Consider the following 27,344-nt stretch of genomic DNA (forward strand, 5'->3'; position numbering starts at 1 on the left):
AGAGGAAGGGATGATGCAGCACAGCGACGGTAGGTATTTCCCTCAGTGAAGAAACTAAGGTTATCGAACCAGTAGGAGAACCAAGCAACACAACGTAAACAACACCTGAACACAAGTAACAACACCTTGCAACCCGACGTGTTAAAAGGGGTTGTCAATCCCTTTCGGGTAACGATGCCAAAGATTGTAATAGATTGAAATAATATATTGCAAATAAAATAAAGTGCAACAAAGTATTTTTGTATTTTTGGTTTAATAGATCTGAATAAAAATTCAAAGGAAAAGTAGATCGCAAGCAAATATATGAGAAAGAAGACCCGAGGGCTGTAGGTTTCACTAGTGGTTTCTCTCGAGAAAGATAGCAAACAGTGGGTAAAAAAATTACCGTTGGGCAATTGATAGAACCTCAAATAATTATGACGATATCCAGGCAATGATCATTACATAGGCATCACGTCCAAGATTAGTAGACCGACTCCTGCCTGCATCTACTACTATTACTCCACACATCGACCGCTGTCCAGCATGCATCTAATGTATTAAGTTCATGGAGAAACGGAGTAATGCAATAAGAACGATGACATGATGTAGAGAAGATCCATTTATCTATTGCGCAGATATAGATCCCATCTTTTTATCCTTATTAGCAACGATACATACGTGTCGGTTCCCTTTCTGTCACTAGGATCAAGCACCGTAAGATCGAACCCACTACCGGGCACCTCTTCCCATTGCAAGATAAATAGATGAAGTTGGCCAGACAAAACCCAAATATCGGAGAAGAAATACGAGGCTATAAGATATCATGCATATAAGAGATCAAACAAACTCAAATAAATTTCATGGATATAAAAAGATAAGACTGATCATAAACTCAAAGTTCATCAGATCCCAACAAACACATCGCAAAAAGAGTTACATCATATGGATCACAAAGAGACCATTGTATTGAGAATCAAGAGAGAGAGAGATGAAGCCATCTAGCTACTAACTATGGACCCGAAGGTCTACAAAGAACTACTCACGCATCATTGGAGAGGCACCAATGGAGGTGGTGAACCCCATCCGAGATGGTGTCTAGATTGGATCTGGTGGTTCTGGACTCTGCGTCGACTGGATGAATATTTCATCGACTCCCCTATGGTTCTGGTATTTTTGGGGTATTTATAGAGCAAAGAGGCGGTCCGGGGGGCACCCGAGGTGGGCACAACCCACCAGGGCACGCTTGGGCCTCCTGGCGCGCCCTGGTGGGTTGTCCCCTCCTCGGGACTCCCCCAGGTGCAACCAGGGCCCAACATGTTCCTTCTGGTCCATAAAAAATCTCCGTAAAGTTTCGTGGCATTTGGACTCCGTCTGATATTGATTTTCTGCGATGTAAAAACATGCAAAAAACAGGAACTGGCACTTGGCACTATGTCAATAGGTTAGTACGAAAAAAATGATATAAAATGATTATAAAACATCCATGATTGATAATATAACAACATGGAACAATCAAAAATTATAGATATGTTGGAGACGTATCAGGTTCCGTTGTTGGTTATTGACCGAAGAGGTGTCTCGGTCATGTCAACATAGTTCTCGAACCCGTAGGGTCCGCACGCTTAATGTTTGATGACGATTTTGTATTATATGAGTTACGTGATTTGGTGACCAAATGTTGTTCGGAGTCCCGGATGAGATCACAGACATGACAAGGAGTCTCGAAATGGTCGAGAAGTAAATATTCATATATAGGACGATAGTATTTGGACACCAGAAGTGTTCCAGGTACGTATCGGGTCACCGGAAGGGGTTCCAGGCAACCCCCGGCAAACTATATGGGCCTAATGGGCCAAGAGAGGGACATACCCTAAGGGGTTGGTGCGCTCCCTATAGGACGAATAGGAGGAGAAGGAAAGGAAGGGGAGGGAGAAGGAAAGGGGAGGATTTGGCCTCCCTCTTTCCTTCTATCCCCCTCTCTTTCATTCCCCCTCTGATGTATATGGAAGGGGGGATGCCGACTTGGAGGAGGCGCCCAAGTAGGATCCCTCCTACTTGGGGCGCCCCTTGCAGCTCCACTCCCTCTCCCACCTATATATATGTGGGGGGAGGGGGCACAGCTAGAACACACAACATTGATTCCTAGCTGTGTGCGGCGCCCCCCTCCACAGTTTACGCCTCTGGTCATATTGTCGTAGTGCTTAGGCAAAGCCCTACGCGGATCACTTCACCATCACCGTCACCACCCCGTCGTGTTGATGAAACTCTCCCTCGACACTTTGCTGGATCAAGAGTTCGAGGGACGTCATCGAGCTGAACGTGTGCAGAACTCGGAGGTGCCGTACGTTCGGTGCCTGATCGGTAGGAACGAGAAGAAGTTGGACTACATCAATCACGTTGTCAAACTCTTCCGCTTTCGGTCTACGAGGGTACATGGACACACTCTCCCCTTCTCGTTGCTATGCATCTCCTAGATAGATCTTGCATGACCATAGATTTTTTTTGAAATTGCATGCTACGTTTCCCAACAGGGATTCGCTCACGGAAGGCTTATACATCAACTCTATTGCCCTTCTGATGAAGCGTGAGTAGTTTACCACAGACCTACGGGTCCATAGCTAGTAGCTAGATGGCTTTTTCTCTCTCTTTGATTCTCAATACGATGTTCTCCTCGATGTTCTTGGATATCTATTCGATGTAATACTCTTTTGCGGTGTGTTTGTCGAGATCCGATGAATTGCAGATTTATGATCAGCTTATCTATGAATATTATTTGAATCTCCTCCGAATTCTTTTATGCATGATTTGATACCTTTGTAATTCTCTTCAAACTATCGGTTTGGTTTGGCCAGCTAGATTGGTTTTTCTTGCAATCGGAGAAGTGCTTAGCTTTGGGTTCAATCTTGCGGTGTCCTTTCCCAGTGACAGTAGGGACAGCAAGGCACGTATTGTATTGTTGCCATCAAGGATAAAAAGATGGGGTTTTCATCATATTGTTTGAGTTAATTCCTCTATGTCATGTCATCTTACTTAATGCCTTACTCCGTTCTTTATGAACTTAATACTCTAGATGCATGCTGGATAGCGGTCGATGTGTGGAGTAATAGTAGTAGATGCAGAATTGCTTCGGTCTACTTGACACGGACGTGATGCCTATATTCATGATCATTGCCTTAGATATCGTCATAACTTTGCTCTTTTCTATCAATTGCTCGGCAGTAATTTGTTCACCCACTGTATTATTTTCTATCTTGAGAGAAGCCTCTAGTGAAACCTATGGCCCCGGGGTCTATTTTCCATCATATAAGTTTCTGATCTATAATTTTAGTTTCCGATTTACTCTTTTTGCAATCTTTTACTTTCTGATCTATAAACCAAAAATACCAAAAATATTTACTTTACCGTTTATCTATCTCTATCAGGTCTCACTTTTGCAAGTAACCGTGAAGGATTCACAACCCCTTTATCGCATTAGGTGCAAGTTGTTTGTTTGTTTGTGCAGGTATTCGATGACTTGTGCATTGTCTCCTACTGGATTGATACATTGGTTCTCAAACTGAGGGAAATACTTATCTCTACTTTGCTGCATCACCATTTCCTCTTCAAGGAAAAAACCAACGCAAGCTCAAGAAGTAGCAATTGGTACTCTACAAGGACTACTTTGCTCCCGAAACAGCTTCCCACAATGAATGGTTTTGTTGACACTTCCGTATGCGCAAACCATTGTTCTTGTGCGTGGTGGAGGGAATGGAGACACACGATTGCTACTTCAAGCTCGCCAGGGATTGTTGCGGACAACTATCATTCTCTACTAAGCAGAAATGCATGGCTGCTATGAGGATGCTTGCACCTGGTACCGCCGTTGATGTCATTGGTGAGATGGTATGGATTGGGGAGAGCACATGCCTAAAGACTACTCGAGGTTTGCCCGCGTGCCTACCGGAGGTGTTTGGAGTAGAGTATCTGAGAGAACTAAATGTGCAGATTCAGAAAGGTTGTTGGCTATTGGAGAGGCAAGAGGTTTTCCAAGTATGCTTAGTTCAGTTGATTGCATTGGCATTGGAAGAACTGCCCCAAAGGTTTGTGCGTGATGTACCAAGGTCACACCAAAGAGGCCACCATTATACTAGAAGCGATGACATCACATGACTTGTGGATTTGGCATGCTTTATTTGGAATGGTAGGTACTTCAGCGATTGACGGTGTAATACACCAGGCATTGCTTCTCCAATGGGAGCCCCGAGCAAGACTGCCACCGGGCCGAGAAGGTCCACCAAGGAGCTGGCGACAGGAAGGAGCTCGGAGGATCGGATAAGCATCTAGAGACCATCTTAACCCCCAAGTTTGCATGACGCCCACGAGATTGGATCTATCTCGTGTAAAACCTTGCCCCTCATTTAAATACATTATAACTGCGCAGTTTTTCTGCCCTCCCAAGCCATTAGCCTTTGTAGCCGTCCGATCAATGATCAGGGTGTTTGCTGGCCGTCCGATTGGCCCTAAATCACACGCTCGCTCGCTTTAATCACTACCAACGAGCGCTCACCTTGGTGGGCCGCTGCTCCGGTGACATTTTTAGCCCTCTCTTATTAAATTAGGCCTAATGACTTGTAACAGCACCTTTCTCTATGCAGCTTGATAGCTCCTTTGTCTAAAAAAGACTCGATAGCTCCTGGGTCTATTGTGCTCGAAAAAAAGAACAAGGGCGAGTCGCCGATTGATGCCCTCGCTAGATTACGGCGAGGTGACGAGGGCGATGTGGTCGCACAACCTGAGCTAGACCGTGTAGGTCAGGCCTGCCCTCCCGGACCGCACGCCAATCCAGACAAAGGCGAAGGGGCCATTCGACTGTTCGATGAAGCAATCAATCAACCGTTCCTAGAAGCATTCATCCCTGCTGAAGTGCGCCACTCGCCGGCGGCAATTAATGTGCGCGTCTCTGTTTTTCCAATCTGCATAGAGGCACCCATATATACACTTCGTCACCTGGCTCTCTCGGATCTCCCGGAACCCATCTTCCTCCAGCAGCAAACGCTAATGTAGGCGTCTCCCTCCTGCTTGCCTCCTCCTGACCCTGCCGACTATATTTCTCCTCCGCCTGCTCGATCCAGATGGCATCCGGCACATCGGGATCTGCGCCGCGACGATGATTAGGGGAGTACAAGGGGTGAAAACTGGATCACCATCCTCGCCCTGTGCCTGTAGCAAAGCACCACAGAAACCATCAGTCACAGTCAGGCAACAACAAGGTGCCATAGTTGTGTCTGCTACCTTCTCTTCATTGTTGTCTCTACTCCTGCTACTCAGCACCTCGCTTACAACCGCTCGGTACACCCCAATTTCTTAGATTAATTATTTCATCTTAGTTCGAGGTTGTGGCGTTGACGATGGGGAATATGTGGGCACGATCTCTAACATTGTCATTTACTAATATCTAGCAATTGCTACTGAAAACTTTGCCATGTAGAGTACCTTTTCCATCAGGATGCATTTTTTGAGCACCCTCACAAATTAAAATTCCATGTGTGCAGCTTCGGCTACTAGAGGTCTCCATAATTGATGTTCCCAGGCTCCTCTCCGCCCGCATGCCATGGTGCAGAACATGCAATGTTTCTGGAATCAGCATATGAAATTTGTTGAACTTTTTTATTTGACTTGACTACCATGCATAGGGCTATAGTTGTTCAGTAAATAGTCTCCAATTATTTCATGTTCCAGTCAACCTAATACTAATTTTGTGTAGTTTGTAATGCTGAATTTTGATAGGAGATTATAAGAATGGAACTGCTGGAAGATTATGTGTCTTTTATAATTTCTCAACACTATGTGTCTCCCTTGGGAAAATGGCAATGTACAGAGATTATGTGTCTTTTATAATAACATTGCTCCATAATGTGACGTAAGTCAAAGAAAAATGTTTTTCATGTATATATGTTTTGGAAAGTGCTTCGTCATTTTTTAGCATGATAACATATTTTTCTTGCTGAAGATTGCTTCTATTGCTTTCTAATGGAGTGGCTGTCCTGATTTTTAGTAGACCCTGCAAAGAAAAAACAATTATGTTTTTAATGGGCAAAACAAATGGAGAGAGGAGTTTTTCAAGGGAAACTGGTCCTTGGTGAGACACAAGTTCAGAGTCACCAAAAAAATATGTGCAGATATATTTTTCTCGATATTTATTGATTTATAGCTCATACGTAATCATGTTTTTCACATCTCATGGTACATATTTCCATGGAAGCACCATGTGTTTATTTATTCCTGATTTTGTGTTGTACATATTATTAGAAAGGAATCACCGTATCAGATATATTGGATATACAAACTAATATATCAATACACACACGCCAGTTTTTCCTTTAAAATTCAATGAGAACCCACCACGGGCTGGCTAAGCATGTTCCTTTCCCATTTGATTATCTCCATGAATACTTGCAATGTATCAGATATAAGCCGTGTTTCAAAGTAAGGTACTTTGGTTGCCATGAAAATGAAGAGGTTATTGATTTTCAATGCTATAAATTTAAGTTCTCCATGGGAGGTGCTTACATAGTGTGACTTTACAGACCATTTATTTTTTATGGGATGAGTGTCAATCTGATGTGTCATAGGTCACATATAGGCATTCCTCTACTACTTAGCCATGTATGTATTTTAATGAAAGCAAATAGACAGACATTATTACTTGTACAACTGGTTAATATCTCTAAATTGATGACATCCATAGTGCCTGTAGTACACAGTTACCAATGAGTTGATCCCAAACATAGTATCTCTATAATGCCAGATAAACGTATAGTTAGCCAAACAAACTTACAATTAATGGACCTAATATGAATTTTTGAAACCCGTTTCCTTTTCCAAATATACGGGTTAATGACACTCATTTTTTTTGGATATTTTAGAGCTCATCTTTCTGGTTCACTACATGTACCAGACCCCCACTCTGAACTACAATTGGTGTGTTTCTGGTTTGGCAATGGATCTCCACTGTAATTTGAATTGTTCAGATTATATTAAATGGATGTTGTAAGGTTCCATATTTGTGCTGGAGATAGCTTTCATGGCACGAACAAATGTTTATACCTGGAATAAAAAATTGCACATATTAGAAATATCAAGGTGCTACCTGCCCTACATGAGGTAGATCCTTCCCACATTAAACCTTCATGTCTATCACTGGACGTATGATGCTCTTGCACAAATTGGTTTGAATATTTTCTGGGCCAGCTCATCGAGATAGAAGAATATGGTATTGGTTGGTTTATGTAAATTTAACTTTTGTATTTTGTATCAGCATATATGCACAGAAATTACTATAAATTTATTGTCAAAACAGACGGGCGCGGCAACGCGCGTCATCATCGATCTAGTTGTTTATATAAAAGTGGAGGCTATGGGGCTCTCATTCTCATCTATTTCCGTAGACCTAGACTCTCGGTAGCCAACACATCATCCCCATTGTAACCCTCGCACGAGGCATACCACCATGAATACAAACACAAAACAACACGCTGGGTATTACTCCTTCCCAGAGGCCCGAACCTGGGTAAATTCGTGTGACCTCCTATCCGGTATTTCGACCGCATTCGCTACCTTGCCGTGGTTATTGATAGAATTATGCACCGTCAACGATCTCTCATGTCCAGGAGACTTTGTAATGGGGAATCGTCGTTGTGCAAATACACTGTCAACACCTACATCAAGGGGGACTAGTAGGCGTCGTTTGTGAAGATCATATTTGATCCCCAAGGCAAGAAACAAATGCACTTTGCAATGATGCAAGAAGCAACTAGAAAGGTTGTTGGCTATTGGAGAGGCAAGAGGTTTTCCAAGTATGCTTAGTTCAGTTGATTGCATTGGCAATTGAAGAACTGCCCCAAAGGTTTGTGCGGGATGTACCAAGGTCACACCAAAGAGGCCACCATTATACTAGAAGCAATGCCATCACATGACTTGTGGATTTGGCATGCTTTATTTGGAATGTTAGGTACTTCAGTGATTGACGGTGTAATACACCGGGCGTTGCTTCTCCAATGGGAGCCCCGAGCAAGACTGCCACCGGGCCGAGAAGGTCCACCAAGGAGCTGACGACAGGAAGGATCCCAAAGGATCGGATAAGCATCTAGAGACCATCTTGACCCCCCAAGTTTGCATGACGCCGACGAGATTGGACCTATCTCCTGTAAAACCTTGCCCCTCATTGTTTATATAAAAGTGGAGGATATGGGGCTCTCATTCTCATCTATTTCCGTAGACCTAGACTCTCGGTAGCCAACACATCATCCCCATTGTAACCCTCGCACGAGGCATACCACCATGAATACAAACACAAAACAACACACTGGGTATTACTCCTTCCCAGAGGCTCGAACCTGGGTAAATTCTTTGTGACCTCCTATCCGGTATTTCGACCACGTTCGCTACCCTACCGAGGGTACTGATAGAATTATGCACCGTCAACGATCTCACGTGTTCAGGAGACTTTGTAATGGGGAATCGTTGCCGTGCAAATACACTGTCAACACCTACAGCAAGGGGGACTAGTAGGCGTCGTTTGTGAAGATCATATCTGATCCCCAAGGCAACAAACAAAGGCACTTTGCAATGATGCAAGAAGCAACTAGAAATGATGCGGGGAAGGCATTTGGAGTGCTCGAAGCTCATCGGGGAATTGTTCGTGGAGTTGCAATGATGTGGAATCAGAGACTTTGTGATAGCTGATGACATGTTGTGTCATTTTGCATAACATGATTATCGAGGATGAGGGTGACAGGGCAACCCGAACCCATGATTTTGAGAGATCTGATATGTGAATCCACAATAAAAACCAAAAAACTAATGTATATATTGTGCAGGTAAAATAAATTTTATGTTTGAACTATGTATTTTCGCTGCCAACAAATGTTATTTACATGTGGTATTCACGTGTGCATGGATTTAAGGGTGAAGAGTGTGAGAGCATGATTGGTTAGATGCCAAAAGTTGACATGTCAGTATTTGGCAAATGCCAAATGTTGGTTAGTGATTGGTTGACTATCAACTTTTCTTGTCAGCCTCACAAAAAGTTGTCAACTTTAATAGTTTTTTTTGAAAGATCCAGCAATCGCTGGCTTTTCATATCATTAGCAGAAAGCAATGGGGAAAACAAAAGTGCGTTGGAGGGTCCTAGGACCAATACAGGAAATGGATTACAGCAACTCTGGGCTTGCCAAATATTTGTATCAAACCAATTATGTCATGACTATCATGCTATATGAGGGCCGTCCGACGTTGTCTGCCTATGTTTAGGGGGAGGTCCATGCTTGTTTTCTGTGCCGCCCCCCGCGACCAAATTCGTTGTTTTGACCCTTTTGTGAAAGTTGAACAAGATATGATCCTAATTTTTTTAAAAAAAAATCAAAATCTGACCCTTTTTTTATCACCACCTTCTCCGACGATAGACTGACTGACACATTCTACCACCACGGTCTATAACGGTATAACATGAAATGCACACCACCAGCGTCCTTGGCGGCAGGCTCTGCACTTGTGCTCTGCCGTAATTTTCTGCACTTTGTGCTCTGCCTACGCACGTGCTCTGCCTCCAGTCAGTGGACAACTCACCTCAACATTCATGCGGTCAGCGGCAGGAGCAGCGAACACACATTGACTCCATGCCCAACTTGCAAAAGCATCTGCGCAACGGTGCCGTTGTTCGTTTATCAGCTTGGCTGCTTTATTTTTGAGCTGGGAAGCAGTAAACTAGTACTACTTTCTCTGTCTTGGTATATATAAGTCATTTAAGTAGTTTTAGGCCATCGATTTTTGAGAAATTAAATATGTGTTATATGTCATAAAAACCGTATCACTAGATTTCTACACGGAAGCAGTGAACTCGTACTACTTGTTAGAATTAATGGGCTAGGCCCATAGCAATTTCTGAAATCTCAAAGCCCATGTGTAAAATGGCAAGTGGTGGTGCTAAGTTTAGTCCCACCTTGGAAGTTGAAGAAGAGTTGGACCTCTTTATATAGTGGGTTCTCTCTACCACTCTAAGTGATGTGTGAGAAGAGAAAGGGAAAACCACACGCGCGCGCTCGCTCGCCTGGCCTGGCCGGGCCGTGCCGTGGCGAGGCGAGGCGAGGCGAGGCGGCGCGTACATGCGACATGCGCGTGAATGGTCCGCCGAAATCTGGTCCGTCTCCTTGCAGGAGCGCAGCTTCCTTTTGCCGTTTTATTTTTATGTCTTGGCAGACAAGTTTTTTGATTTCTTGTCCGGTAAGTATACGAATTAGAAACAGAGTCGGTTTGGGATTGTGGTCGCGACACAATACCGCCTCTGGTCCTAATATATATACAGCTACCGGCTGCGGCCAGAGATACACCGAAAACACCTAGGGTTTTGCCTCATCTCACAACTTGCGCCGCCATCGTAGTCTACTCCATCCCAAACGCCGGCGTGCATCGGCGCGTGGGAGAGCAGGTCTCCGAAACCGTTCGTCTTTGCGATCCTGCATCGGGAGAGGACGAATTAGGTTTTTGGGAAGCGCTGTGCGCGACTGCTCAAATTCGTCATCACGGGTCGTCTTCCGTCCAAGTCGGGCGGTGCTACTCATCGTCGTATTCATCGCCGTCAGCAGCAGATCGTCGCCAACATCGTCATCAACACTGTCGCACCCTTAATAGCTAACGATCAGTACGTCCAACATCCTCTGTTCATGTCTGTTTCTACAGCTACTGTTACGTGTTTGCTGCTGTTATGCATGTCTTGCTGTTCTTCTAGTTTGCTAGATTTTTGCATGCTAGTATCTCTTCTAGTCATGAATTATTTACTGGAATTAATCATGAACTTGCCTAATTTTCTAACATTCCAAAAAACTAATTATAGGCAATTTCCTGAGTTAACTATGGCTGGATTCGCTGATGCACTGAGGCCGGATAAGTTTACCGGTGTGCACTTTAAGAGGTGGCAGGTGAAGACCACGCTCTGGCTTACTGCTCTGAAAGTTTTCCACGCTAGTGTTGGTGCTCCAGAGGGAATGACCGACGAAGATCGGAGAAAGTTCCAGGAAGCCAATACTATGTTTGTGGGATGCATTCTGAGTGTTCTTGCTGACCGTCAGTGTGATGTGTACATGCACATAAACGACGCAAAAATTCTGTGGGATGCACTGAATGCAAAATTCGGTGCAACAGATGCAGGCAGTGAACTGTACATCATGGAGAGTTTTCATGACTACAAGATGGTGAATAACCGTTCTGTGGTTGAACAAGCTCATGAGATACAGTGCATTGTGAAGGAACTTGAACTCCTTAAATGTGTTCTACCCGACAAATTCGTGGCTGGGTGCATGATTGCAAAGTTGCCTCCTTCATGGAGGAATTTCGCCACAACTCTGAAGCATAAGAGACAGGAGATATCAGTTGAAAATCTGATTGCATCTCTTGATGTTGAAGAAAAAGCTCGGGCTAAAGATACCACTGAAAAAGGAGGTGAGGTTCAGCCTACTGCTAACATGGTGCAGAGGTACCCACAGAACAAGAACAAAGGAAAGAACAAACCTGTTTTCACCAAGCCTACCAAGACTACTGCCTTCAAGAAGAAGAAGTTCAACAAGGCTGAGCTAGAGTGCTACGCCTGTGGGAAGCCTGGACACTTTTCCAAGGAATGCCCTGAACGTGCAGACCGCAGAGGGAAAACAAGCTCCAAGACTGTCAACATGGTGACCGCTAGCAATACTGATGGGTATGGTAATTTACCTATTGTGCTTTCAGTATTTCAATCATCTTCGTGGTGGATTGATTCGGGTGCTAACGTTCATGTGTGTGCTGACATCTCCCTGTTTACTTCTTATCAAGTCGCAAGGGATTCTTCCGTCCTAATGGGGAATGGGTCACATGCTTCTGTTCGTGGCATTGGCACGGTGGATCTGAAGTTTACTTCGGGAAAGATCGTGCAACTAAGGAACATGCAGCATGTCCCTACTATGAACAAGAATCTAGTTAGCGGCTCCCTTCTATGTCGAGATGGATTTAAGGTAGTTTTAGAGTCCAATAAAGTAATCGTGTCAAGATTTGGACAATTTATAGGAAAAGGCTATGAGTGCGGAGGCTTGTTCCGCTTTTCTCTTTCAGATTTTTGCAATAAGTCAGTAAACCAAATTTGTGCTAGTGTTAATGATGATGCAAGTATTTGGCACTCTCGTTTATGTCATATTAATTTTGGTTTAATGTCTCGGCTATCCAGCATGAGTTTAATTCCAAACTTCACAGTTGCCAAAGGTTCTAAGTGCCATAGTTGTGTGCAATCTAAGCAACCTCGAAAGCCTCATAAGGCTGCCGAGGAGAGAAACTAAGGCTGCCGAGGTGACAAAAGGTGGAAAGAGATATTTCATGACTTTGATTGATGATGCGACTAGATTTTGCTATGTTTATTTGTTGCAAACTAAAGATGAAGCATTAGACTACTTTAAAATCTATAAAGCTGAAGTTGAAAATCAACTAGAGAGAAAGATCAAGCGTCTTAGGTCCGATCGTGGTGGAGAGTATTTTCCAAAAGTTTTTGATGAATTTTGTGAGGAACATGGTATTACTCATGAGAGGACGCCTCCCTATTCACCTCAATCAAATGGAGTGGCCGAGAGGAAAAACCGCACATTGACTGACTTGGTGAATGCCATGTTAGACACTGCTGGTTTATCTAAGGCATGGTGGGGGGAGGCTCTATTGACTTCATGTCATGTCCTGAATAGAGTTCCCAACAATAATAAAGAGAAAACCCCTTATGAGGAGTGGGTTGGGAGAAAACCATCACTTTCTTATTTGCGCAATTGGGGATGTTTGGCAAAGTTCAATATTCCTATTCCTAAGAAACGCAAACTTGGACCAAAGACAGTGGATTGTGTCTTTCTAGGGTATGCTCAACGGAGCATTGCTTATAGGTTTTTAGTGGTAAAATCTGAAGTACCTGATATGCATGTTGATACTATAATGGAATCTCGTGATGCAACATTTTTTGAGAACATATTTCCTATGAAAGATATGCATAGCATTGCTAGATTTTCTTCTGAGATAATTCCTGAATCTAGTACAACTGATGAATATTTCGAACAATCACATGAGGAAGTCCTTGAGAAGGATAACAATGAAGTTCCTAGAAGGAACAAGAGACAAAGGATTGCAAAATCTTTTGGTGATGATTTCATTGTATACCTTGTGGACGACACACCCAAGACGATTGCAGAAGCATATGCATCTCCGGATGTAGATGATTGGAAAGAAGCTGTTCATAATGAGATGGACTCAATTCTTTCTAATGGAACTTGGGAACTAACTGATAGACCATATGGTTGTAAACATGTGGGCTGTAAGTGGGTGTTCAAAAAGAAGCTAAAGCCTGATGGTACTATTGATAAATACAAGGCGCGGCTAGTGGCCAAGGGCTACACTCAGAAAGAAGGCGAAGATTACTTTGACACCTATTCACCCGTTGCTAGAATGACCACCATTCGAGTGTTACTTTCCTTGGCTGCCTCTTATGGTCTTATCATTCATCAAATGGATGTAAAGACATCTTTTCTCAATGGAGAGTTGGAAGAGGAGATCTATATGGATCAGCCTGACGGGTTTGTGGTAAAGGGTGAAGAGAGAAAGGTGTGCAAGTTGTTAAAATCTTTGTATGGTCTGAAACAGGCACCTAAGCAATGGCATGAGAAGTTTGAAAGAACTTTGACTTCTGCAGGATTTGTCATTAACGAGGCTGATAGGTGTGTTTACTATCGCCATGGTGGGGGCAATAGTGTCATATTATGTTTGTATGTGGACGACATACTGATCTTTGGTACAAACATTAATGCAATTAATGAGGTCAAGTCTTTTCTATCAAAAAGTTTTGACATGAAAGATCTGGGAGAAGCCGATGTAATTCTAAACATCAAACTTATTAAGGATGAGAGTGGGATTACATTAACGCAATCTCACTATGTTGAGAAGGTCTTGAACCGATTCGGTTTTATGGATAGCAAGCCTTCTCCAACACCTTATGATCCCAGCGTGACACTCAGAAAGAACAAGAAAGAAACGAGAGATCAATTAAGATACTCTCAAATTGTCGGTTCACTCATGTACTTAGCTAGCGCTACAAGACCAGATATCTCTTTTGCTGTGAGCAAACTGAGTAGGTTCATGTCCAACCCGGGTGATGATCATTGGCATGCACTAGAAAGGGTCTTGCGCTATCTGAGAGGTACTATGAGTTACGGAATTACTTATTCAGGGCATCCTGCTGTGCTAGAAGGATATAGTGATTCAAATTGGATCTCCGATGTTGATGTACTTTACGCAACAAGTGGGTATGTATTTACTCATGGTGGTGGCGCAGTGTCATGGAGGTCTTGCAAGCAAACCATATTGACGAGGTCAACTATGGAAGCAGAATTAACTGCTTTGGACACAGCTACTGTTGAGGCAGAATGGCTGCGTGAGCTCTTGATGGACTTGCCGGTTGTTGAAAAACCTGTACCGACTATTCTTATGAATTGTGATAACCAAACGGTTATCGCTAAAGTGAACAATTCTAAAGATAATGCAAAGTCATCAAGACATGTGAAAAGACGTTTGAAGTCTGTCAGGAAGTTGAGAAACTCTGGAGTAATAACTGTTACGTATATACAAACAGACAAAAACCTGGCAGATCCCTTTACAAAGGGACTATCACGAAATGTGATAGATATTGCATCGAGGGAGATGGGTATGAGACCCATAGATGTTACACCATAGTAGTAACCCAACCTTTGTGATCGGAGATCCCGTGAATTAGGATCTGGGAAGAACAAGCTATTGGTTAACTGAGGAGAGTAATAACTTATGATCGTCTCCAAGTGAAGATGCAAAACTCTCAGAGCTGTAAGGCTCAGATCTGTAAGGCAGGCCGGCAACATGCCTTAATGTGGTTCTATTGGCTATAATTAGTAAAGATGCTGTCCTACAGAGCAGTCTTGAAAGAACACACCTATATGAGTTCTGACTGTAAACGTCGCAGTCTATGAGATTTGGGTGATCTCTAGTAAACTCACGAAGAGACCAGGGAGTATGACGTATAAGCTCCAAACCGCGGGGTAGCCTACTGGCGGTCAGGTACTGGTTAAGACTTTGAGTGAAACCTGTTCACACAAAACTAGCAATTCAAGGCATAGTCCATTGTCAAGTTGTGAATGGATGTAGCTTAAAGTTCTAGGCAGAAGTTCAACTTAACAGTCTCTGCTGAAACACTGGTATATTAAACAAGTGGTGAGAGAAGGCAAATCTCTAAATGGGTATTTGAGATCTGGTGGGGGATTGTTAGAATTAATGGGCTAGGCCCATAGCAATTTCTAAAATCTCAAAGCCCATGTGTAAAATGGAAAGTGGTGGTGCTAAGTTTAGTCCCACCTTGGAAGTTGAAGAAGAGTTGGACCTCTTTATATAGTGGGTTCTCTCTACCACTCTAAGTGATGTGTGAGAAGAGAAAGGGAAAACCACACGCGCGCGCTCGCTCGCCTCGCCTCGCCTCGCCTGGCCTGGCCTGGCCGTGGCGAGGCGAGGCGAGGCGAGGCGAGGCGAGGCGGCGCGTACATGCGACATGCGCGTGAATGGTCCGCCGAAATCTGGTCCGTCTCCTTGCAGGAGCGCAGCTTCCTTTTGCCGTTTTATTTTTATGTCTTGGCAGACAAGTTTTTTGATTTCTTGTCCGGTAAGTATACGAATTAGAAACAGAGTCGGTTTGGGATTGTGGTCGCGACACAATACCGCCTCTGGTCCTAATATATATACAGCTACCGGCTGCGGCCAGAGATACACCGAAAAACACCTAGGGTTTTGCCTCATCTCACAACTTGCGCCGCCATCGTAGTCTACTCCATCCCAAACGCCGGCGTGCATCGGCGCGTGGGAGAGCAGGTCTCCGAAACCGTTCGTCTTTGCGATCCTGCATCGGGAGAGGACGAATTAGGTTTTTGGGAAGCGCTGTGCGCGACTGCTCAAATTCGTCATCACGGGTCGTCTTCCGTCCAAGTCGGGCGGTGCTACTCATCGTCGTATTCATCGCCGTCAGCAGCAGATCGTCGCCAACATCGTCATCAACACTGTCGCACCCTTAATAGCTAACGATCAGTACGTCCAACATCCTCTGTTCATGTCTGTTTCTACAGCTACTGTTACGTGTTTGCTGCTGTTATGCATGTCTTGCTGTTCTTCTAGTTTGCTAGATTTTTGCATGCTAGTATCTCTTCTAGTCATGAATTATTTACTGGAATTAATCATGAACTTGCCTAATTTTCTAACATTCCAAAAAACTAATTATAGGCAATTTCCTGAGTTAACTATGGCTGGATTCGCTGATGCACTGAGGCCGGATAAGTTTACCGGTGTGCACTTTAAGAGGTGGCAGGTGAAGACCACGCTCTGGCTTACTGCTCTGAAAGTTTTCCACGCTAGTGTTGGTGCTCCAGAGGGAATGACCGACGAAGATCGGAGAAAGTTCCAGGAAGCCAATACTATGTTTGTGGGATGCATTCTGAGTGTTCTTGCTGACCGTCAGTGTGATGTGTACATGCACATAAACGACGCAAAAATTCTGTGGGATGCACTGAATGCAAAATTCGGTGCAACAGATGCAGGCAGTGAACTGTACATCATGGAGAGTTTTCATGACTACAAGATGGTGAATAACCGTTCTGTGGTTGAACAAGCTCATGAGATACAGTGCATTGTGAAGGAACTTGAACTCCTTAAATGTGTTCTACCCGACAAATTCGTGGCTGGGTGCATGATTGCAAAGTTGCCTCCTTCATGGAGGAATTTCGCCACAACTCTGAAGCATAAGAGACAGGAGATATCAGTTGAAAATCTGATTGCATCTCTTGATGTTGAAGAAAAAGCTCGGGCTAAAGATACCACTGAAAAAGGAGGTGAGGTTCAGCCTACTGCTAACATGGTGCAGAGGTACCCACAGAACAAGAACAAAGGAAAGAACAAACCTGTTTTCAACAAGCCTACCAAGACTACTGCCTTCAAGAAGAAGAAGTTCAACAAGGCTGAGCTAGAGTGCTACGCCTGTGGGAAGCCTGGACACTTTTCCAAGGAATGCCCTGAACGTGCAGACCGCAGAGGGAAAACAAGCTCCAAGACTGTCAACATGGTGACCGCTAGCAATACTGATGGGTATGGTAATTTACCTATTGTGCTTTCAGTATTTCAATCATCTTCGTGGTGGATTGATTCGGGTGCTAACGTTCATGTGTGTGCTGACATCTCCCTGTTTACTTCTTATCAGGTCGCAAGGGATTCTTCCGTCCTAATGGGGAATGGGTCACATGCTTCTGTTCGTGGCATTGGCACGGTGGATCTGAAGTTTACTTCGGGAAAGATCGTGCAACTAAGGAACGTGCAGCATGTCCCTACTATGAACAAGAATCTAGTTAGCGGCTCCCTTCTATGTCGAGATGGATTTAAGGTAGTTTTAGAGTCCAATAAAGTAATCGTGTCAAGATTTGGACAATTTATAGGAAAAGGCTATGAGTGCGGAGGCTTGTTCCGCTTTTCTCTTTCAGATTTTTGCAATAAGTCAGTAAACCAAATTTGTGCTAGTGTTAATGATGATGCAAGTATTTGGCACTCTCGTTTATGTCATATTAATTTTGGTTTAATGTCTCGGCTATCCAGCATGAGTTTAATTCCAAACTTCACAGTTGCCAAAGGTTCTAAGTGCCATAGTTGTGTGCAATCTAAGCAACCTCGAAAGCCTCATAAGGCTGCCGAGGAGAGAAACTAAGGCTGCCGAGGTGACAAAAGGTGGAAAGAGATATTTCATGACTTTGATTGATGATGTGACTAGATTTTGCTATGTTTATTTGTTGCAAACTAAAGATGAAGCATTAGACTACTTTAAAATCTATAAAGCTGAAGTTGAAAATCAACTAGAGAGAAAGATCAAGCGTCTTAGGTCCGATCGTGGTGGAGAGTATTTTCCAAAAGTTTTTGATGAATTTTGTGAGGAACATGGTATTACTCATGAGAGGACGCCTCCCTATTCACCTCAATCAAATGGAGTGGCCGAGAGGAAAAACCGCACATTGACTGACTTGGTGAATGCCATGTTAGACACTGCTGGTTTATCTAAGGCATGGTGGGGGAGGCTCTATTGACTTCATGTCATGTCCTGAATAGAGTTCCCAACAATAATAAAGAGAAAACCCCTTATGAGGAGTGGGTTGGGAGAAAACCATCACTTTCTTATTTGCGCAATTGGGGATGTTTGGCAAAGGTCAATATTCCTATTCCTAAGAAACGCAAACTTGGACCAAAGACAGTGGATTGTGTCTTTCTAGGGTATGCTCAACGGAGCATTGCTTATAGGTTTTTAGTGGTAAAATCTGAAGTACCTGATATGCATGTTGATACTATAATGGAATCTCGTGATGCAACATTTTTTGAGAACATATTTCCTATGAAAGATATGCATAGCATTGCTAGATTTTCTTCTGAGATAATTCCTGAATCTAGTACAACTGATGAATATTTCGAACAATCACATGAGGAAGTCCTTGAGAAGGATAACAATGAAGTTCCTAGAAGGAACAAGAGACAAAGGATTGCAAAATCTTTTGGTGATGATTTCATTGTATACCTTGTGGACGACACACCCAAGACGATTGCAGAAGCATATGCATCTCCGGATGTAGATGATTGGAAAGAAGCTGTTCATAATGAGATGGACTCAATTCTTTCTAATGGAACTTGGGAACTAACTGATAGACCATATGGTTGTAAACCTGTGGGCTGTAAGTGGGTGTTCAAAAAGAAGCTAAAGCCTGATGGTACTATTGATAAATACAAGGCGCGGCTAGTGGCCAAGGGCTACACTCAGAAAGAAGGCGAAGATTACTTTGACACCTATTCACCCGTTGCTAGAATGACCACCATTCGAGTGTTACTTTCCTTGGCTGCCTCTTATGGTCTTATCATTCATCAAATGGATGTAAAGACATCTTTTCTCAATGGAGAGTTGGAAGAGGAGATCTATATGGATCAGCCTGACGGGTTTGTGGTAAAGGGTGAAGAGAGAAAGGTGTGCAAGTTGTTAAAATCTTTGTATGGTCTGAAACAGGCACCTAAGCAATGGCATGAGAAGTTTGAAAGAACTTTGACTTCTGCAGGATTTGTCATTAACGAGGCTGATAGGTGTGTTTACTATCGCCATGGTGGGGGCAATAGTGTCATATTATGTTTGTATGTGGACGACATACTGATCTTTGGTACAAACATTAATGCAATTAATGAGGTCAAGTCTTTTCTATCAAAAAGTTTTGACATGAAAGATCTGGGAGAAGCCGATGTAATTCTAAACATCAAACTTATTAAGGATGAGAGTGGGATTACATTAACGCAATCTCACTATGTTGAGAAGGTCTTGAACCGATTCGGTTTTATGGATAGCAAGCCTTCTCCAACACCTTATGATCCCAGCGTGACACTCAGAAAGAACAAGAAAGAAACGAGAGATCAATTAAGATACTCTCAAATTGTCGGTTCACTCATGTACTTAGCTAGCGCTACAAGACCAGATATCTCTTTTGCTGTGAGCAAACTGAGTAGGTTCATGTCCAACCCGGGTGATGATCATTGGCATGCACTAGAAAGGGTCTTGCGCTATCTGAGAGGTACTATGAGTTACGGAATTACTTATTCAGGGCATCCTGCTGTGCTAGAAGGATATAGTGATTCAAATTGGATCTCCGATGTTGATGTACTTTACGCAACAAGTGGGTATGTATTTACTCATGGTGGTGGCGCAGTGTCATGGAGGTCTTGCAAGCAAACCATATTGACGAGGTCAACTATGGAAGCAGAATTAACTGCTTTGGACACAGCTACTGTTGAGGCAGAATGGCTGCGTGAGCTCTTGATGGACTTGCCGGTTGTTGAAAAACCTGTACCGACTATTCTTATGAATTGTGATAACCAAACGGTTATCGCTAAAGTGAACAATTCTAAAGATAATGCAAAGTCATCAAGACATGTGAAAAGACGTTTGAAGTCTGTCAGGAAGTTGAGAAACTCTGGAGTAATAACTGTTACGTATATACAAACAGACAAAAACCTGGCAGATCCCTTTACAAAGGGACTATCACGAAATGTGATAGATATTGCATCGAGGGAGATGGGTATGAGACCCATAGATGTTACACCATAGTAGTAACCCAACCTTTGTGATCGGAGATCCCGTGAATTAGGATCTGGGAAGAACAAGCTATTGGTTAACTGAGGAGAGTAATAACTTATGATCGTCTCCAAGTGAAGATGCAAAACTCTCAGAGCTGTAAGGCTCAGATCTGTAAGGCAGGCCGGCAACATGCCTTAATGTGGTTCTATTGGCTATAATTAGTAAAGATGCTGTCCTACAGAGCAGTCTTGAAAGAACACACCTATATGAGTTCTGACTGTAAACGTCGCAGTCTATGAGATTTGGGTGATCTCTAGTAAACTCACGAAGAGACCAGGGAGTATGACGTATAAGCTCCAAACCGCGGGGTAGCCTACTGGCGGTCAGGTACTGGTTAAGACTTTGAGTGAAACCTGTTCACACAAAACTAGCAATTCAAGGCATAGTCCATTGTCAAGTTGTGAATGGATGTAGCTTAAAGTTCTAGGCAGAAGTTCAACTTAACAGTCTCTGCTGAAACACTGGTATATTAAACAAGTGGTGAGAGAAGGCAAATCTCTAAATGGGTATTTGAGATCTGGTGGGGGATTGTTAGAATTAATGGGCTAGGCCCATAGCAATTTCTAAAATCTCAAAGCCCATGTGTAAAATGGAAAGTGGTGGTGCTAAGTTTAGTCCCACCTTGGAAGTTGAAGAAGAGTTGGACCTCTTTATATAGTGGGTTCTCTCTACCACTCTAAGTGATGTGTGAGAAGAGAAAGGGAAAACCACACGCGCGCGCTCGCTCGCCTCGCCTCGCCTCGCCTGGCCTGGCCTGGCCGTGGCGAGGCGAGGCGAGGCGAGGCGAGGCGAGGCGGCGCGTACATGCGACATGCGCGTGAATGGTCCGCCGAAATCTGGTCCGTCTCCTTGCAGGAGCGCAGCTTCCTTTTGCCGTTTTATTTTTATGTCTTGGCAGACAAGTTTTTTGATTTCTTGTCCGGTAAGTATACGAATTAGAAACAGAGTCGGTTTGGGATTGTGGTCGCGACACAATACCGCCTCTGGTCCTAATATATATACAGCTACCGGCTGCGGCCAGAGATACACCGAAAAACACCTAGGGTTTTGCCTCATCTCACAACTTGCGCCGCCATCGTAGTCTACTCCATCCCAAACGCCGGCGTGCATCGGCGCGTGGGAGAGCAGGTCTCCGAAACCGTTCGTCTTTGCGATCCTGCATCGGGAGAGGACGAATTAGGTTTTTGGGAAGCGCTGTGCGCGACTGCTCAAATTCGTCATCACGGGTCGTCTTCCGTCCAAGTCGGGCGGTGCTACTCATCGTCGTATTCATCGCCGTCAGCAGCAGATCGTCGCCAACATCGTCATCAACACTGTCGCACCCTTAATAGCTAACGATCAGTACGTCCAACATCCTCTGTTCATGTCTGTTTCTACAGCTACTGTTACGTGTTTGCTGCTGTTATGCATGTCTTGCTGTTCTTCTAGTTTGCTAGATTTTTGCATGCTAGTATCTCTTCTAGTCATGAATTATTTACTGGAATTAATCATGAACTTGCCTAATTTTCTAACATTCCAAAAAACTAATTATAGGCAATTTCCTGAGTTAACTATGGCTGGATTCGCTGATGCACTGAGGCCGGATAAGTTTACCGGTGTGCACTTTAAGAGGTGGCAGGTGAAGACCACGCTCTGGCTTACTGCTCTGAAAGTTTTCCACGCTAGTGTTGGTGCTCCAGAGGGAATGACCGACGAAGATCGGAGAAAGTTCCAGGAAGCCAATACTATGTTTGTGGGATGCATTCTGAGTGTTCTTGCTGACCGTCAGTGTGATGTGTACATGCACATAAACGACGCAAAAATTCTGTGGGATGCACTGAATGCAAAATTCGGTGCAACAGATGCAGGCAGTGAACTGTACATCATGGAGAGTTTTCATGACTACAAGATGGTGAATAACCGTTCTGTGGTTGAACAAGCTCATGAGATACAGTGCATTGTGAAGGAACTTGAACTCCTTAAATGTGTTCTACCCGACAAATTCGTGGCTGGGTGCATGATTGCAAAGTTGCCTCCTTCATGGAGGAATTTCGCCACAACTCTGAAGCATAAGAGACAGGAGATATCAGTTGAAAATCTGATTGCATCTCTTGATGTTGAAGAAAAAGCTCGGGCTAAAGATACCACTGAAAAAGGAGGTGAGGTTCAGCCTACTGCTAACATGGTGCAGAGGTACCCACAGAACAAGAACAAAGGAAAGAACAAACCTGTTTTCAACAAGCCTACCAAGACTACTGCCTTCAAGAAGAAGAAGTTCAACAAGGCTGAGCTAGAGTGCTACGCCTGTGGGAAGCCTGGACACTTTTCCAAGGAATGCCCTGAACGTGCAGACCGCAGAGGGAAAACAAGCTCCAAGACTGTCAACATGGTGACCGCTAGCAATACTGATGGGTATGGTAATTTACCTATTGTGCTTTCAGTATTTCAATCATCTTCGTGGTGGATTGATTCGGGTGCTAACGTTCATGTGTGTGCTGACATCTCCCTGTTTACTTCTTATCAGGTCGCAAGGGATTCTTCCGTCCTAATGGGGAATGGGTCACATGCTTCTGTTCGTGGCATTGGCACGGTGGATCTGAAGTTTACTTCGGGAAAGATCGTGCAACTAAGGAACGTGCAGCATGTCCCTACTATGAACAAGAATCTAGTTAGCGGCTCCCTTCTATGTCGAGATGGATTTAAGGTAGTTTTAGAGTCCAATAAAGTAATCGTGTCAAGATTTGGACAATTTATAGGAAAAGGCTATGAGTGCGGAGGCTTGTTCCGCTTTTCTCTTTCAGATTTTTGCAATAAGTCAGTAAACCAAATTTGTGCTAGTGTTAATGATGATGCAAGTATTTGGCACTCTCGTTTATGTCATATTAATTTTGGTTTAATGTCTCGGCTATCCAGCATGAGTTTAATTCCAAACTTCACAGTTGCCAAAGGTTCTAAGTGCCATAGTTGTGTGCAATCTAAGCAACCTCGAAAGCCTCATAAGGCTGCCGAGGAGAGAAACTAAGGCTGCCGAGGTGACAAAAGGTGGAAAGAGATATTTCATGACTTTGATTGATGATGTGACTAGATTTTGCTATGTTTATTTGTTGCAAACTAAAGATGAAGCATTAGACTACTTTAAAATCTATAAAGCTGAAGTTGAAAATCAACTAGAGAGAAAGATCAAGCGTCTTAGGTCCGATCGTGGTGGAGAGTATTTTCCAAAAGTTTTTGATGAATTTTGTGAGGAACATGGTATTACTCATGAGAGGACGCCTCCCTATTCACCTCAATCAAATGGAGTGGCCGAGAGGAAAAACCGCACATTGACTGACTTGGTGAATGCCATGTTAGACACTGCTGGTTTATCTAAGGCATGGTGGGGGGAGGCTCTATTGACTTCATGTCATGTCCTGAATAGAGTTCCCAACAATAATAAAGAGAAAACCCCTTATGAGGAGTGGGTTGGGAGAAAACCATCACTTTCTTATTTGCGCAATTGGGGATGTTTGGCAAAGGTCAATATTCCTATTCCTAAGAAACGCAAACTTGGACCAAAGACAGTGGATTGTGTCTTTCTAGGGTATGCTCAACGGAGCATTGCTTATAGGTTTTTAGTGGTAAAATCTGAAGTACCTGATATGCATGTTGATACTATAATGGAATCTCGTGATGCAACATTTTTTGAGAACATATTTCCTATGAAAGATATGCATAGCATTGCTAGATTTTCTTCTGAGATAATTCCTGAATCTAGTACAACTGATGAATATTTCGAACAATCACATGAGGAAGTCCTTGAGAAGGATAACAATGAAGTTCCTAGAAGGAACAAGAGACAAAGGATTGCAAAATCTTTTGGTGATGATTTCATTGTATACCTTGTGGACGACACACCCAAGACGATTGCAGAAGCATATGCATCTCCGGATGTAGATGATTGGAAAGAAGCTGTTCATAATGAGATGGACTCAATTCTTTCTAATGGAACTTGGGAACTAACTGATAGACCATATGGTTGTAAACCTGTGGGCTGTAAGTGGGTGTTCAAAAAGAAGCTAAAGCCTGATGGTACTATTGATAAATACAAGGCGCGGCTAGTGGCCAAGGGCTACACTCAGAAAGAAGGCGAAGATTACTTTGACACCTATTCACCCGTTGCTAGAATGACCACCATTCGAGTGTTACTTTCCTTGGCTGCCTCTTATGGTCTTATCATTCATCAAATGGATGTAAAGACATCTTTTCTCAATGGAGAGTTGGAAGAGGAGATCTATATGGATCAGCCTGACGGGTTTGTGGTAAAGGGTGAAGAGAGAAAGGTGTGCAAGTTGTTAAAATCTTTGTATGGTCTGAAACAGGCACCTAAGCAATGGCATGAGAAGTTTGAAAGAACTTTGACTTCTGCAGGATTTGTCATTAACGAGGCTGATAGGTGTGTTTACTATCGCCATGGTGGGGGCAATAGTGTCATATTATGTTTGTATGTGGACGACATACTGATCTTTGGTACAAACATTAATGCAATTAATGAGGTCAAGTCTTTTCTATCAAAAAGTTTTGACATGAAAGATCTGGGAGAAGCCGATGTAATTCTAAACATCAAACTTATTAAGGATGAGAGTGGGATTACATTAACGCAATCTCACTATGTTGAGAAGGTCTTGAACCGATTCGGTTTTATGGATAGCAAGCCTTCTCCAACACCTTATGATCCCAGCGTGACACTCAGAAAGAACAAGAAAGAAACGAGAGATCAATTAAGATACTCTCAAATTGTCGGTTCACTCATGTACTTAGCTAGCGCTACAAGACCAGATATCTCTTTTGCTGTGAGCAAACTGAGTAGGTTCATGTCCAACCCGGGTGATGATCATTGGCATGCACTAGAAAGGGTCTTGCGCTATCTGAGAGGTACTATGAGTTACGGAATTACTTATTCAGGGCATCCTGCTGTGCTAGAAGGATATAGTGATTCAAATTGGATCTCCGATGTTGATGTACTTTACGCAACAAGTGGGTATGTATTTACTCATGGTGGTGGCGCAGTGTCATGGAGGTCTTGCAAGCAAACCATATTGACGAGGTCAACTATGGAAGCAGAATTAACTGCTTTGGACACAGCTACTGTTGAGGCAGAATGGCTGCGTGAGCTCTTGATGGACTTGCCGGTTGTTGAAAAACCTGTACCGACTATTCTTATGAATTGTGATAACCAAACGGTTATCGCTAAAGTGAACAATTCTAAAGATAATGCAAAGTCATCAAGACATGTGAAAAGACGTTTGAAGTCTGTCAGGAAGTTGAGAAACTCTGGAGTAATAACTGTTACGTATATACAAACAGACAAAAACCTGGCAGATCCCTTTACAAAGGGACTATCACGAAATGTGATAGATATTGCATCGAGGGAGATGGGTATGAGACCCATAGATGTTACACCATAGTAGTAACCCAACCTTTGTGATCGGAGATCCCGTGAATTAGGATCTGGGAAGAACAAGCTATTGGTTAACTGAGGAGAGTAATAACTTATGATCGTCTCCAAGTGAAGATGCAAAACTCTCAGAGCTGTAAGGCTCAGATCTGTAAGGCAGGCCGGCAACATGCCTTAATGTGGTTCTATTGGCTATAATTAGTAAAGATGCTGTCCTACAGAGCAGTCTTGAAAGAACACACCTATATGAGTTCTGACTGTAAACGTCGCAGTCTATGAGATTTGGGTGATCTCTAGTAAACTCACGAAGAGACCAGGGAGTATGACGTATAAGCTCCAAACCGCGGGGTAGCCTACTGGCGGTCAGGTACTGGTTAAGACTTTGAGTGAAACCTGTTCACACAAAACTAGCAATTCAAGGCATAGTCCATTGTCAAGTTGTGAATGGATGTAGCTTAAAGTTCTAGGCAGAAGTTCAACTTAACAGTCTCTGCTGAAACACTGGTATATTAAACAAGTGGTGAGAGAAGGCAAATCTCTAAATGGGTATTTGAGATCTGGTGGGGGATTGTTAGAATTAATGGGCTAGGCCCATAGCAATTTCTAAAATCTCAAAGCCCATGTGTAAAATGGAAAGTGGTGGTGCTAAGTTTAGTCCCACCTTGGAAGTTGAAGAAGAGTTGGACCTCTTTATATAGTGGGTTCTCTCTACCACTCTAAGTGATGTGTGAGAAGAGAAAGGGAAAACCACACGCGCGCGCTCGCTCGCCTCGCCTCGCCTCGCCTGGCCTGGCCTGGCCGTGGCGAGGCGAGGCGAGGCGAGGCGAGGCGAGGCGGCGCGTACATGCGACATGCGCGTGAATGGTCCGCCGAAATCTGGTCCGTCTCCTTGCAGGAGCGCAGCTTCCTTTTGCCGTTTTATTTTTATGTCTTGGCAGACAAGTTTTTTGATTTCTTGTCCGGTAAGTATACGAATTAGAAACAGAGTCGGTTTGGGATTGTGGTCGCGACACAATACCGCCTCTGGTCCTAATATATATACAGCTACCGGCTGCGGCCAGAGATACACCGAAAAACACCTAGGGTTTTGCCTCATCTCACAACTTGCGCCGCCATCGTAGTCTACTCCATCCCAAACGCCGGCGTGCATCGGCGCGTGGGAGAGCAGGTCTCCGAAACCGTTCGTCTTTGCGATCCTGCATCGGGAGAGGACGAATTAGGTTTTTGGGAAGCGCTGTGCGCGACTGCTCAAATTCGTCATCACGGGTCGTCTTCCGTCCAAGTCGGGCGGTGCTACTCATCGTCGTATTCATCGCCGTCAGCAGCAGATCGTCGCCAACATCGTCATCAACACTGTCGCACCCTTAATAGCTAACGATCAGTACGTCCAACATCCTCTGTTCATGTCTGTTTCTACAGCTACTGTTACGTGTTTGCTGCTGTTATGCATGTCTTGCTGTTCTTCTAGTTTGCTAGATTTTTGCATGCTAGTATCTCTTCTAGTCATGAATTATTTACTGGAATTAATCATGAACTTGCCTAATTTTCTAACATTCCAAAAAACTAATTATAGGCAATTTCCTGAGTTAACTATGGCTGGATTCGCTGATGCACTGAGGCCGGATAAGTTTACCGGTGTGCACTTTAAGAGGTGGCAGGTGAAGACCACGCTCTGGCTTACTGCTCTGAAAGTTTTCCACGCTAGTG

This window comes from Triticum urartu, chromosome 2A (genome assembly GCF_056163025.1).
Source record: "Triticum urartu cultivar PI428250 chromosome 2A, HENAU_Tu73, whole genome shotgun sequence".
In the NCBI taxonomy this organism is placed as follows: Eukaryota; Viridiplantae; Streptophyta; class Magnoliopsida; order Poales; family Poaceae; genus Triticum; species Triticum urartu.